This window comes from Amblyomma maculatum, chromosome 1 (genome assembly GCF_055883805.1).
Source record: "Amblyomma maculatum isolate TAMU_Amacu chromosome 1, ASM5588380v1, whole genome shotgun sequence".
Taxonomy (NCBI): Eukaryota; Metazoa; Arthropoda; class Arachnida; order Ixodida; family Ixodidae; genus Amblyomma; species Amblyomma maculatum.
In genome coordinates this window covers 50,656,056-50,669,045 of record NC_139344.1, presented here as the reverse complement: position 1 = coordinate 50,669,045, position 12,990 = coordinate 50,656,056, and the positions used below count along the sequence as shown (strand labels likewise).

At 46.1% G+C, this 12,990-nt stretch overlaps 1 pseudogene; it reads left to right on the top strand.

The window, feature by feature from the left end:
- Positions 1-12,990, top strand: part of LOC146202352 (uncharacterized) — a 91,765-nt pseudogene that overhangs the window by 37,409 nt on the left and 41,366 nt on the right.

Sequence of the window (12,990 nt, the reverse complement as noted above, 5' to 3'; positions counted from 1 at the left end):
TGAATTGTTACTTTTGTTTCCTGAAACCCTCCCACTAGGGGAATCTCTTTGCCAACTTTTTGTGTCATTTGGATGCTACCCAGTTATTTCGACTTTTTTTCATTCTGAGGTGTTTGAAATTCGTAACCCGGTCGAGCAACCAGGTTTCTCCCGGAATACGACGGTGGCGACAACGGACGCTTAGTTTTAAGCAGAACAAGCTTCCCACTCTACCTCGTAATATCCATAAAGTGCTGACAAATATCATGGGTAGCAAATAATGAAAACAAGAAACAAGAGTGGTATAAAGTAATAAAATTCCACCGTCAGTAAAAAGGGAAATTGGAAAGAATGCAATGCGGTCATGGCTGCAAAGCATTGCTTGAAATGTCGACGACCAATCAGTTGACAATCGGATGTGGTCCTACAACATTTCGGAACTTTTCAGAATCAAAATAAATCCGCGAGCAAATAGCGCCGATGCTACCTGCGCTGTTTCTCGTATACAAGTTTCCACATGCGTCGAATCGCGTTAATAATTCGAGAGCATCGAAGGTCATACAAAGATTTATTCCTGCGACGTATATTTATCCTTTGTTTTCTAATCAACTAAATTATTATTAAGTACGAACTCGACTACTGGCGAAAATTCCGCAGTTAAAATTCCCTCCATGGATATATTCCCGTTTAGTCAAAAAGAGTGCCTATTTTGGACGGTACGTTCGACATCGCGAGAAACTTAAAAGACATTGTCGTTATTCCATATGCATGATATACTGGGAATGCAAGTAAATCCACGGAAAGCAAGGAAATTCTCAAAAAGCAAGCCCCTCTATTAGTATTGTAATGACGTTGTCACACTTTTGTTTCCAATTTGCGGCGTTTGTGTGGTGCTGCAGGGGCATAGGATGGTATAGCTCAAGCAGACGAATGCATCATAAATAAATCTCCACGTCTTTCCTAGAATCACAGGGCACAGCCATCTTGAGAGCAGCCTTCCTTGAACTGCGTACTTGAGGGTCGTCTCTCTCCTTTTTCTTCTTGTGTACTCACGCATGTCATTGCGTGCGTCTGACAGCCGCGCCCATCAATCCAGACAGAAACATCCGCTGCCGTCGCGGTGAGATGCAATTAGCAAGTCCCGATGGTGAACGAACTCCCAGACACTCATCATTTCTCAGAACCGGCGCTGTTCGATACTCACCAAAGTGATTTTTGTTCGTTTGTTTGTCTTTTGCACCCGGAGCGTAACCACTGGTGGCGAAGGCATGGAGGGACGGAAAGGGCGGTGACACAGCCAGAAGTTGCGGTCATGGGCAAAAGTTTATGGGATACGGATTCAAGGAAAAAAAAAAAAAAAGAAAGAAGAAATCAGCAGACCTTTCCTCCGCTACTGATGCAGACATGCAGAGTGGTGACATTTTACGCCCAAGGTGGTTGACTTGTTACGAAACGGAGGGCTTCGCTTGAACACTGGGTGAATTCGCGCTACGTTGACTGACTGCGCCTAACGCCTTGAGACATCGTGCAATGTTTGGCATGCCAAAGGCAAAGTTTTCGGCCCACGCCAACTGCGAAGCAGCAGCGGCTGAAAAGTGCAGTAACGGGAAACTCTATTGGGGTGTCACGTGTTCCAGGTGAGATAGGTCAGCTGTATGAAGGAACGCGGGCGCTAACGTTCGCATTTTCTGCACGCGGCGATCCTCTCTCACACAAAGACTACAATGCACTGAGAACCAGCGGCAACACAACGTGCGCGTGCGTGTGCGTATGTATGTATGTATGTATGTATGTGTGTGTGTGTGTGTATGTATGTATGTATGTATGTATGTATGTATGTATGTATGTATGTATGTATGTATGTATGTATGTATGTATGTATGTATGTATGTATGTATGTATGTATGTATGTATGTATGTATGTATGTATGTATGTATGTATGTATGTATGTATGTATGTATGTATGTATGTATGTATGTATGTATGTATGTATGTATGTATGTATGTATGTATGTATGTATGTATGTATGAGATAGAGTGAGAGAGAGGGGGGGAGGCCTGTATACGTACGCCACAGAGAACACGACAGAGACCGCACCACAAAGAAGGACACTGCGCTTTCCACAAAGTAAAAAGCTGTCACGTTTTCAAGGCGGCTTTCCATTGTCGTTTTTTCAGGCTATCGTACATACCATGAGCAGATGAAATTTATCTCACGTACGGCGTCTTTCAACTAACCTTTGCTTTTCTTCTTGTGATTGACTGCGTACGAAATTAGCGCCAACTACAGCAACCTTGTGCGCCATCTGTTACCCTAATAGCCGTTTAACTGTAACATTGCAGTAATACGGAAAGTTGAGCTAGTTGGTACATGATTGCAAATTACGAGCGCTGCGACGGAGAACAACAACGAGAGAGTAATGACAATTGTCATTACTCTCTCGTTGTTGTTCTCCGTCGCAGCGCTCGTAATTTGCAACTGTAACATGAGTCATGGTGGGGCAGCAGCTGGCGTTATCACTGCGGCAGACAGTAGTTACTGCGATGCGCCCATTTCACTCGACCTTTTCTTTCGCACTGTAACTACCCACGCGGCATTATGTCTGCACGCATATCTCGGCCGTGGCAGCAGCCTCACCTGTTTTCATTGGCGCTCAGCTTTTGCCTGAGATCCCATGCCTTGCTGCTGCACCTTGCCTCGTAATATAGCGATTCGTGTTAACTACGTCGACTCTTCGGATTCGTTATTTTCGCTGATTTAGAAGTGACGGCGGATGCATATATTCAAATCGGCACATCGTAGTGAGAACGAAGACGCATGGCGTTTATAACATCTTGTATTATATTTCTCGAAAATCCTCAAAAAGGGGTTTTCAGCAAGTCAGTTAAACGGAAGAAAGAGGCTAGTCCTAAGAAGAAACGATGTGGCGTTCATTAAAAAAGAGCCACAAAAAGACCAACACGGGTGCACTAGAGCTCTGCGCATCAGAGGGACTCATGACATAAGAGAAATTCTTACCAAATGATCATGCGATTTGGGATTGAATTAAACCCCCTGTACTTTTTGTTGCTGTAGAGTATGTCCAACGAACCTAAATCACCCTGCCAAGTAACTGAATATTCGTTGTTCGACATCAAAACAAAGATGTTGTAATTTCTCTCGCCATGTGGAACAAAGGGCAGCTATCAGACGCTGAGCCTGATAGCTGCCCTCAGCTCAGCTCTTAGGTGAGCTCACCACAGCCATCCATACACAAACCACAGGGAAGGCACTAAACACAACACAGGTCAGGGAGGTGATTCTTAATCGGACAGGAGATTTTTTCAGTGTTTCCAATGGATAGACTAGGCATAAATGCTAGTGTACCTTGGTCGCGCTTTCTTAGGGGACCAACGCACGAGAGAAACATCTAAAATTAGCCTTTCACTTTTCTCTTTCCATCTCTGAGATTTGTGAACGGGGTTCTTAATGTTCCTTAAAGTTTTCGACGGCCAGGTGCTTTTTTTTATTGCGTCAGCAATCTGCAATTATCACGAAATGAACGCCACGCCGCGATGGCTCGGCAGGAGGATCGGCAGAGAGGGGAGCCGCTTGGTGGCTCCCTTGGGGGTGCCTTATCGGGGCATTGAGACGTTGCTCTCATAATTTTCCTATGAAAACATTTGAAATTTTCCCGCCATCGACGCCACGCTGCTGCCGCGTCGCGATCCCATCGCCGGAGCCCTGCGGATTCGCGCTGTCTGATGTTGGTGCTGCGTAGCAAGCATTTTGCCCCGTCTGGCTTTTCTACACGCAAATGGGGGAAAAGGCGAACTATAAAGGCGAAACTTGCGGATAGAGGGGTACTCTGGATCACATAATCTGTCAATGCCTTGATTCCCCTGGCGCCAAGGAAAGCCAATAGTAGAGAAGCTTGGAAACTGCTCCTGCGAAGGAGGTCCCCCGCCAACCATGCAGCAAGCCATCCGCCAAGCGGCTGAATCCGCAAAGAAATACTGTGGCATCGCATGTATGTAGTCACGGAGGCCCCGACCCCCGTCCTGCGTGCCGGGGGTGAGGAGTAGGGGGCCTCCTACATCAGTGGAAGAATAAAGTTCTTAACAACAACAGCACTCACTTTCGGATGTTCTCCCAGGAGTGTAGTGGCAAAAAGAAAGCTAGGCAACAATGTTGCGTGCATTTTCGTATGCCAGCGAGATGTAGAAGCTGAAATATATCATTCTTTTGGCTTTCCGCTGTTAACAGCGCAAAACGAAAGGATCTTTGGGTGCTGAAACTGCACATTGGCAAGCCAGATGCAGCGTCGAAGGCCGTGTGTTCGCGGCAAGGTAAGGACTTGATGCCCACATTCAAGCTATGTTTGCTTTTGTTAGAGAGATTTAGCTTACCGCGATCCTCGATCCGCGATCCGCTACCGTGACCCGCCATCGCGCGTTTCACTGCGCATGCCCAGATCCCCTTGACGCCGATAGATCGCGCCATATACTTGATGCCGGCACATAGACCTGCCGCGTCGGGACCAATCAGCTTGTGCACCCCGCCCACGCACAGTAAATGGTCACGGTGGCGGATCGCGGATCACGGTAAGCTAAATCTCTCTATTAATCGCGATTGGTTCATTCAATGCGGACGGGATGCAACCGTAACGCTTGCGAAAACTGTATCTCGCCGAAATCCAAGCTGCCATTAAAGGGTTGACTTTTCATTCTTCCTTTCTCCATACTTTCGCACTGGTGGCTTTTTTTTTTAATACTTTTGTTTAATGGCCCGGAAAATAGACCCCTAAAGTGACGATACTGCAGCGGTGATAGACGAGCGCATTTGAGAAGCTATAGAAATATGTGGGGAAGAAAAAAAATATAGATTGGTGAGGGAGGTCGAGTTAACTGGCCGGTGAAGGGCAAGTTTAGCAACTTTAAGCCCAGAAATTGGATTACTGCCAAGTGAAAGCAGGGACAGAAGCTATGCTACTCGCGCTGTGGCACCTAGGAGTGTGCGCCCCGAGTTAACGTCGCAACGCGCATACGTTATAGCAGGCTTGCTTCCAAGCGCTCGAGCTGTCCTCTGCAGAGCAAACGAGCGCATTTTACAGTAGGTGCTGGTTTCCACAAGATACGCTCGCGCTGAAGTGGCAATGCATATAAATAAAAGCAAGGAACGAGCACATATAAACACATCTGTAGCGTGCTAGGATTTGTTCTTCAGAATACTGCTCCAGTTCTTAAAGAAGTCTGGTCACGAGCGTACACACAAGCGCATGGTTTGCTCGATTTGATTAAGGGATGGAAACAAGTGAATGCTACTGGGTTCAGTGCCCTGAATCGAAATTTAAGCCGACTATAGTATCATCATCATCATCATCATCATCATCATCATCATCATCATCATCATCATCATCATCATCATCAGCAGCAGCAGCAGCATCATCATCATCATCATCAGCCTGACTATACCCACTGCAGGGCGAAGGCCTCTCCCATATTTCTCCAATTAACCCGGTTCTGTGCTAGCTACATCCACTTGACCCCTGCGATCTTCTTAACCTCATCCGCCTACCTAACTTTCTGCCGCCCCCTGCTACGCTTTCCTTCCCTTGGAATCCAGTTTGTCACCCTAAGCGACCATCGGTTATCCTCTCCGCACTACATGTCCTGCTCATGCCCATTTTTTTTTTTTAATTTCCACTAGAATGTCAATAACTTGAGTTATTTCTCTGACCAACTCTGCACTCTTCCTATCTCTTAATGTTACCCCTACCATTTTTCGTTCCATATCTCCGTGTTGTCCTCAACTTAAGTAGAACCGTCTTCGTTATATAGCTTCCACGTTACAGCTCCATAGGAGAGCACAGATAAGATGCAACTGTTGTATACTTTCCTCTTGAGCGATAACGGTAAGCTGCTAGTCATAATCGAGTGCTTGCTAAATGCGCTCCATCCCAATCTTATTCTTCTTGTTATTTCCCTTTCATAGTCCGGATCTGCGGCTACTATCTGTCCTAAGTAGACATATTCGCCTACTACTTCCAGTGCTTCCCTACCTAATTTAACATCTGTTGTATACAGGTTGGTCATTCAGGGGGTGAAATTGAAAATGCAATCATGGGTAGAAAGTAAGAAGTTACTCGGAGAACTTCAGAACGGGCTTAGAAATGGTAAGCGTTTAGATGATAGCCTGTACGTGCTTACCTAATGCATCGAAATAGCTAGAGCGGAAAACAGACCTTTGTATTTAACTTTTCTGGACATAAACGGGGAATACAACTACGTAAACAGGGAACTCCTGTGGAACATATACTTACAGAAGAAGGTATCGGCCATGAGATAACAAATTTCATGCAGGAAATATACCGGTATTACAAAGTAGAAATTATATGAGGAGGGATAAGAATTATGGAGGCTGTCAAGGTATGTAAATGTTTAAGACAAGGTTGTCCTCTATCACCGCTGCTGTTCATGCTTTATATGATACATATGGAACGGAGCTAGCTAAAAGAAAGTAACCTAGGTTTTAACCTGTAATATAGATTAGGCGGAAAGGTCGTAGAGCGGCGCTTCCCCTGTGGTATGCAGACGATATCGTGCTGTTAGCAGATAGCCAGGAAGGGTGGCAAACTCTAGTTAAGTATTGCGGAGACGAAGGGGACGCTCTAGGCTTCAGTTTTCAGCTTAAAGTCGGTTCTGATGACTTTCAACGGCTCAAATGATTAGGGTAAAATACAAGCCCATGAAATAGCCAGAGTGGCAGAATATAAATGTCGCGGAGTATGGGTAAACGAAGGATTGGCATACATTGAAAAATATGAGCCGTCATTTAGGGCAAAATGGCGAATAGTTTTGCCGGGATAATGAAGCATAGCGCATTGTGGGCCTACAACAGGTATCAGATGCTGAGGGGTATTTGGAAAGGAATTGCAGTGCTCGGGCTTACTTTCAGAAAGGCGATTTTGTGCCTAAAGTCAGAGGTACAGCCGACATTAGAAATAAATCAGAGAGCCGTCGGACGATTAGCATTGTATCCCCACGGCAAAACCACAAATGAGGCGGTATAGGGAGAAATTGGCTGGGTATCTTTCAAAGTACGGGAAGCTCAGAATAAAATATTATAAGAGGAACGCCAGAGGAAATTAGACAGTAACAGGTGGGCAGCTAAAGTATTTAAATACCTATACCTAAAAAGCGTTGACTCACAATGGAGGAAAAGAACTAGGAATCCAAGCAGTAAGTATGCTGGTCACAAAGACGGAGAAGTAAAGAGCGTTAAACATAAGGCAAAAAAAAGAAAAAAACAGAAGGTAAAAATTGGATACATTTTGTGGAAAGAAACAGAGTACAGAACTGTACCGAAAGTGGAAAAGGCCGATCAGGAAGGAAGCTTTCTTTGATAACTCAAGAGGCAGTGCCCTACTATTTGAAGCTAGATCAGGGTGCCTTAGAACACGCAGCTACATAAAGAAATTTAACCAAGAAGGTGACACATGTACAGTATGTGGTAAATCCATAGAAACAATTGAACATCATATACTCGAATGTGATGGTATTCATCCGGATGTCGATGCAGGCGCCGTCACTCTTCCTGAGGCCCTGCGGTTTCAGAGATACCAGTGGTCGGGTGAATGAACCTGCGGTGGAAGCTAGCAAATAGCGATTGGTGGCTTTAAAGCAGAAAAGGGGCATAATGTTATTAACGTGGAAAAAAAAAAATCGATAAATGGAATGAGGATATAGTCAACCGATCTCAAACAATATTCAAGATGTAGGGAAGTAGGCTACGAAGAGATCGTCTACGTGCTGACCAATCACTTCGACTCCAAGGCACCAGGACTCCGCAGTTGAAGTGGGGTCTTAGCGGGATCCGTTATTCCGCTTCCCTGACTTCCCAATCTCCGAGCCTGATAATTCTGCAGTCACCGCCACGGCTCCCACTGGGGTGAATGTGAACGGTGACTTTTTCTTTCTGGCTACGGATGTCATCATATATCATAGCCAACTCGCTGTTCCATGTCCTCGCGCGGAAGAATATACACGGCGACTTCATCCTTATGAACACATGTGCCCTTGCAGACTCAGTAGTAAGCAGATATGTATTTTCAGATTAAAAGTAAATCTCAATTATTTCTACTGGACCCTCGTTTTGAGACTATGTGCAATGGCCCGACCCATTTCTACGACCGAATGCATAGTTAAGCACTAAAATGCTCGCAGAGCAGTCGGCAGGCGCTTCTGCTGAACGCCCATCACAAAGGCCCAGTCAAAATTTATATAAAATGAGTACTTGGCGAAGCAAATGGCGTTATGTAGTTTTGTAGCCGATGTGGGATGAGTACAAAAGTGATAACACTTTTGCGAATAGACGCTTGCTTTCCATTCGTTTCGCAACCAGCGACACTGAAGGATATATTAAGGAATGCTGGGTACGAAGGAATTCTTGGAGCGCGCAAAGTTCGCTGTGTGACAGGAATGTTTTCGACATGAATCAGCGCGTGGTGTAATATACGAAACGGCTAGCTAAACGCGCCTCAGAACATACGGGAGCAGCAGAAAGAAGCTATTCGGCTTCAACGGTGACGGCGGATGCCAAAGAGGCACGCAAAACGGCCATGAACGCGGGTGGGTCCCCTCTTTGCTCAAGGCTCTTATAAGCAGACACCGAAGTTGGCGCTCATGTCAGCGTCTTCCGGAGCTTCCGGTCGCTTCCATAACAGGGCGCGACGCGAGAGTCGGCAGCATATTAAACTGGTCTGACACTTTCGGTAACTAAACTCGCCTGACGGCAACGCCTTTGATTTCATTACAGACGCGAAGATGATGGTGTATTTGAAAACGATGACTTTGCTAGACGCGTCTGTTTGAATTGTTCCGTGCAAAAAGAGATGGTTAGATTATGTCAAAATCTTTTTTTTTTCTTTTTTTTTTGCCCAGACACTGTTAGAAAATCATGAATGCAGATCATTCACGCGCGTTCTAAGACGAACGCTCTGCAGCAGCCTTCATTGACCTTGGTATCTGCTGGATTCTGGCTTCCCAAGCGCTGACGCAGGGTGCCGCGCTGTAACGATGGCGTGGTGCGTTTAGTTCTTATTCAAGCCTATCTCAAGTCTGCTCTCGGTTGCTTGTGGTAAAAAAAAAAAAAAAAAAAAAAAAAAAAAAAAAACATTTTTTTTTTTTTTTTTTATGCGCCAGCATAGATAAGAGCGTCCATTTTTGCGAAAAGAAAACTGCCCGGCGTTGGTGGAGGTGTGCGGTGCCTCGGGCGGGAGAAGGCAAAGTGACCAGAGCGAAAAGCACATCTCCACCTTCAGGGAACAGGACGGAGGGAAAAGGTAACTGAAAGAGAGGGCTGGAGACGATAGAAGGCGATAGTAAAACTGCGTGCGTCAATCAGTCTAAGGAACCTTGGGGAGCAGTTTGCGATAGGTAGCGAGGAGCTGGAAATGGTAAAGAAATACTTCTACTTAGGACAAGTAATTACCGCAGATTCGGACCACGAAAGGGAAATAAATAGAAGAGTCAGATTGAGTTGCAGCGCATCCGGCAAGTACTATCATATCGCGAATGACAGGTTACCAATATCCCTCAAGAGGAGAGTATATAACGGCTGCATCTTATCGGTTACTCACCTATGGGGTAGAAACGCGGTGGCTAACGAAAAGGGTTCAAGTTAAATTGAGAACCACGCAGGGAGCTATGGAACAAAAAATAGTAGACGTAACGTTAAGAGACAGGAAGTGTGCTAGATGCGTAAGGGAACAAACGCAATTTAGAGGCAATTTAATGGAAATAAAAAAAAAGAGAGGAAATTGGCATGGCTAGGGCACGTAGTGCTAAGGAAAGATAACCGGTAGTCTCTGACAGACTGTATTCCAAGGGAAAACATGCGTGTGGTGTAGGAGACGGCGGCAGAAAGCTAGGCGGGCGCTTGAGGTTAAGATTACGATTAAGAAGGGGATGAAGTGGGTGCAGCTGGCGCTGGAAGGGGGTTAATTGAAGGGCTATCAGAGAGGTCTTTGTCCAGCAGCCGGTGTAGCCAGGCAGGTGAAGATGATTATGATGACGGCGCGTCACATTTGATGGTTGATGGGTTGATGGGTTGGTTCACGCCACACGCTCTCACGGTCGAACACGTCATTTGCTGCCGTGACACTTGGTGCGGAGGGTACTTTGATGCTAAACGTATACCCTGCTGCTTTAGTCGCATTCTTATGAATGTAATCGCATCGATAGTTTGTGATTTCTTTTTCTCCGTGCTATGCTGACAACAGGCGTAGAAGTAGTTTCGCGACAATATGAGGTCATACATTTTCTGCTCTATGCCTTTTTAGTGAAGTATATCTACGGGCAGTTGAGAAACGTCCGTGTTACGACCAAGCATCCGCAATTGCGCGCTCTATTGTTCGCCTGTGGGCATGGATAAGTTTTGTGAATATGTGGTGATGGTCCAATGGCTCTAAGTGAGCCTGTTTCCAGGAATCATGTTTTGTAAGCATGTTTTGCTTTGTGGACAACCTGCAAATGCCAAATTGACCCTGTCAAGAGAACGTCTGGAAAAACACAAAGAAACGTCCCCCTGAGGGAAATAGCAGGAAGTGCTTTCTTTCTTTTGTTCACCCTTCCAGTCGAGAAGTGCTATCCTCCAGTGATGAATGCCTCCTATCCAAAGGAGACGACAGAGTGACATGTCCGCTGACGTGCAGGACAAGAAAGGAGCATGACTCATACGGCCATTAAGTGATTTCCCGGGAATGCAGGAAAGATTTGCAATTGTCGAAAAGGGACCATGTTGGGAGCCCTATGCGGCGCCACGTGCACTCGGGTTTCTGAGAAGTAAAACCCCTTGTCAGAACCAGCCTGTGGTTTCTTTGCTGAAGAATAGAAATGTACCTCCTCTCCTCGCCGTTCCCAAGCTTTTCCCGCCAACAAGTGATCACGCCCAACGAATGAATGCCGGACCAGTCAGTGCTTCAGACCATCAGTGCAGTGATGTGTTCGATTGGATGCCGATACCTGAGGGGCGTGCCCTGGATTTGGTTGGTCAGCATCTTCAGAGAGGGGCTGGACATAGGGGGTTTTTAAGGACGCTGCAGAGCACGAAATGTTGCTCTGGGCCCTGGGTAAACGGCTCATCCAGTCGCTTCTCGCTATGAACTCTTAACGCTTGTCATTTTGCTGATGTACCCTTCTTCTTCATGTAAATATTCTTGTAAATACGTTTTCTCAAAGTGCCAGTAAACCTGCTTGTACATATTTTACCAACTTCGAAGATTCAGTCCTTCTTCAACCCGGAGTCTCTGCACGCTACCAAGTGAAGGCCGGGTCGCCATAGACCCAGCGTCACGACAACTGGTGATCAGCGGTGGGATCTGAATCTACAAGCACGACAACTGGTGACCAGCGTTGGGATCTGCATCTACAAGCTACAACATCTGGTGATTCGAGGTGGATCAGAATCTACAAGCCACAACATCTGGTGATCGGAGGTGGCATCTCAAACAACAAGCAGGAGCAACAATCGGCCAACAAGAGGGCAGCTCGGAACATCGATCGCATGTGTGGGTGAGTGCTTGGCTTTTCTTCTGATGTGGACCAGGTTCTAGAACAGGGTTAGATTTTAGAACTGGTAAAAAGAGTGTGGAAACGCCTTTAGGTTTGGTAGTTTGCACAGTTGTTTTGGAAGTAGCCGACACTCGGAGCGATCATGGACCTACAAAAGCTGCAGAAACCGGACCTGTTGCTATTGTGTGAGGAATTGGGAATTGATACAAGTGGTTTGGCACGAAAACCCTTGATTATAAAGGCAATCACTGATCTGGGAACCGATGATGAGGAGCTCAGTGAAGCATGGAACCTGATCGGTCAAAAAAAGGAACAGCTCAGACAGCAGAAAGAGCGTGAAATTGAAAGAGAAGCAAAAAAGCTGGAGCTAGAAATTGAGCTCCGGAAATTAGAACTAGAGTTGAGCAAGAGGTCGGGCGATTGTCCCCAGCTAGCGGTACCTCGTCTCAACAAGGAGGCAGATTTCAAGATGTCAAAGTACATGCAGCCATATGTGATATCAGGGGATATCGGTCTGTATCTGGGTAACTTTGAGCGAACTTGCGAAGAACTGTCCTTCCAGCGAGACACGTGGTCTCAGAGATTATTGACGGTTCTGCCCTGCGAGGCAGCGGAGGTTGTCGCGCGGCTAAACAAGGAGGACGCGGACAACTACGAGAAGGTCAAAGCTTGCCTTCTGATTTTCGGAGACAGAGATGTGCAGGCCTTAACACGTTCAAAGGCGCGAGAACTAGCTACACTGCTCATTTCAGAAAAATCAACAGCGGAGGAAACGGCAGTTAAAACAGTGGTAAATGCAGAAAATAGCGGGCCAGAAAACTTTGAGAGCGAGGCATCTCAGATAAGTCAACATGAAAGTGAGCTTGATAAGACACGGAATGAGGACGTTCTTGAAAGTAACCTCTTGCCGCCAGTGTCTAGTAATCTCACGAGACTTTTAAGTGGAACCCGAGAGGACTTAGCTATGGAGCAAGCCAATGATCCCAAAAATAAGCTCGAAATACAGTGGGAAGGACCTGCTGAAGTAGTTGCAAAGCTTTCTGACACTAACTACGCAGTGAAAATCCCCGATAGGCGTAAAGCAGTGCGCATTTATCATTGCAATCTTATGAAGCCCTATGAGCAGAGGGAAACCATGGTAAATCTAACGTTAAACCTTCCTGAGGAGATGGGGGACAACTTGATTTGCCTCAGCGAAAAAGGAAGCAACGCTCAGGAGCTTCTCAAAAAGACGGAGCAGAGAGGAGAACTAAAGAAATCCCAGCTGTCCGATCTGGGCGAAATAATAACAGAGTTTGAGGCCTGTTTCGTGGACAGGCCAGGCAGGACTGATTTGACTGAGCACGATATTGAGCTGACTTCAGACGTGCCAGTGCGATCAAGGTGCTACCGATTCTCTCCAAGGCAAAGAGAAATTCTGGGTAGGGAAGTAACTCGCATGCTGGAATTAGGAGTAA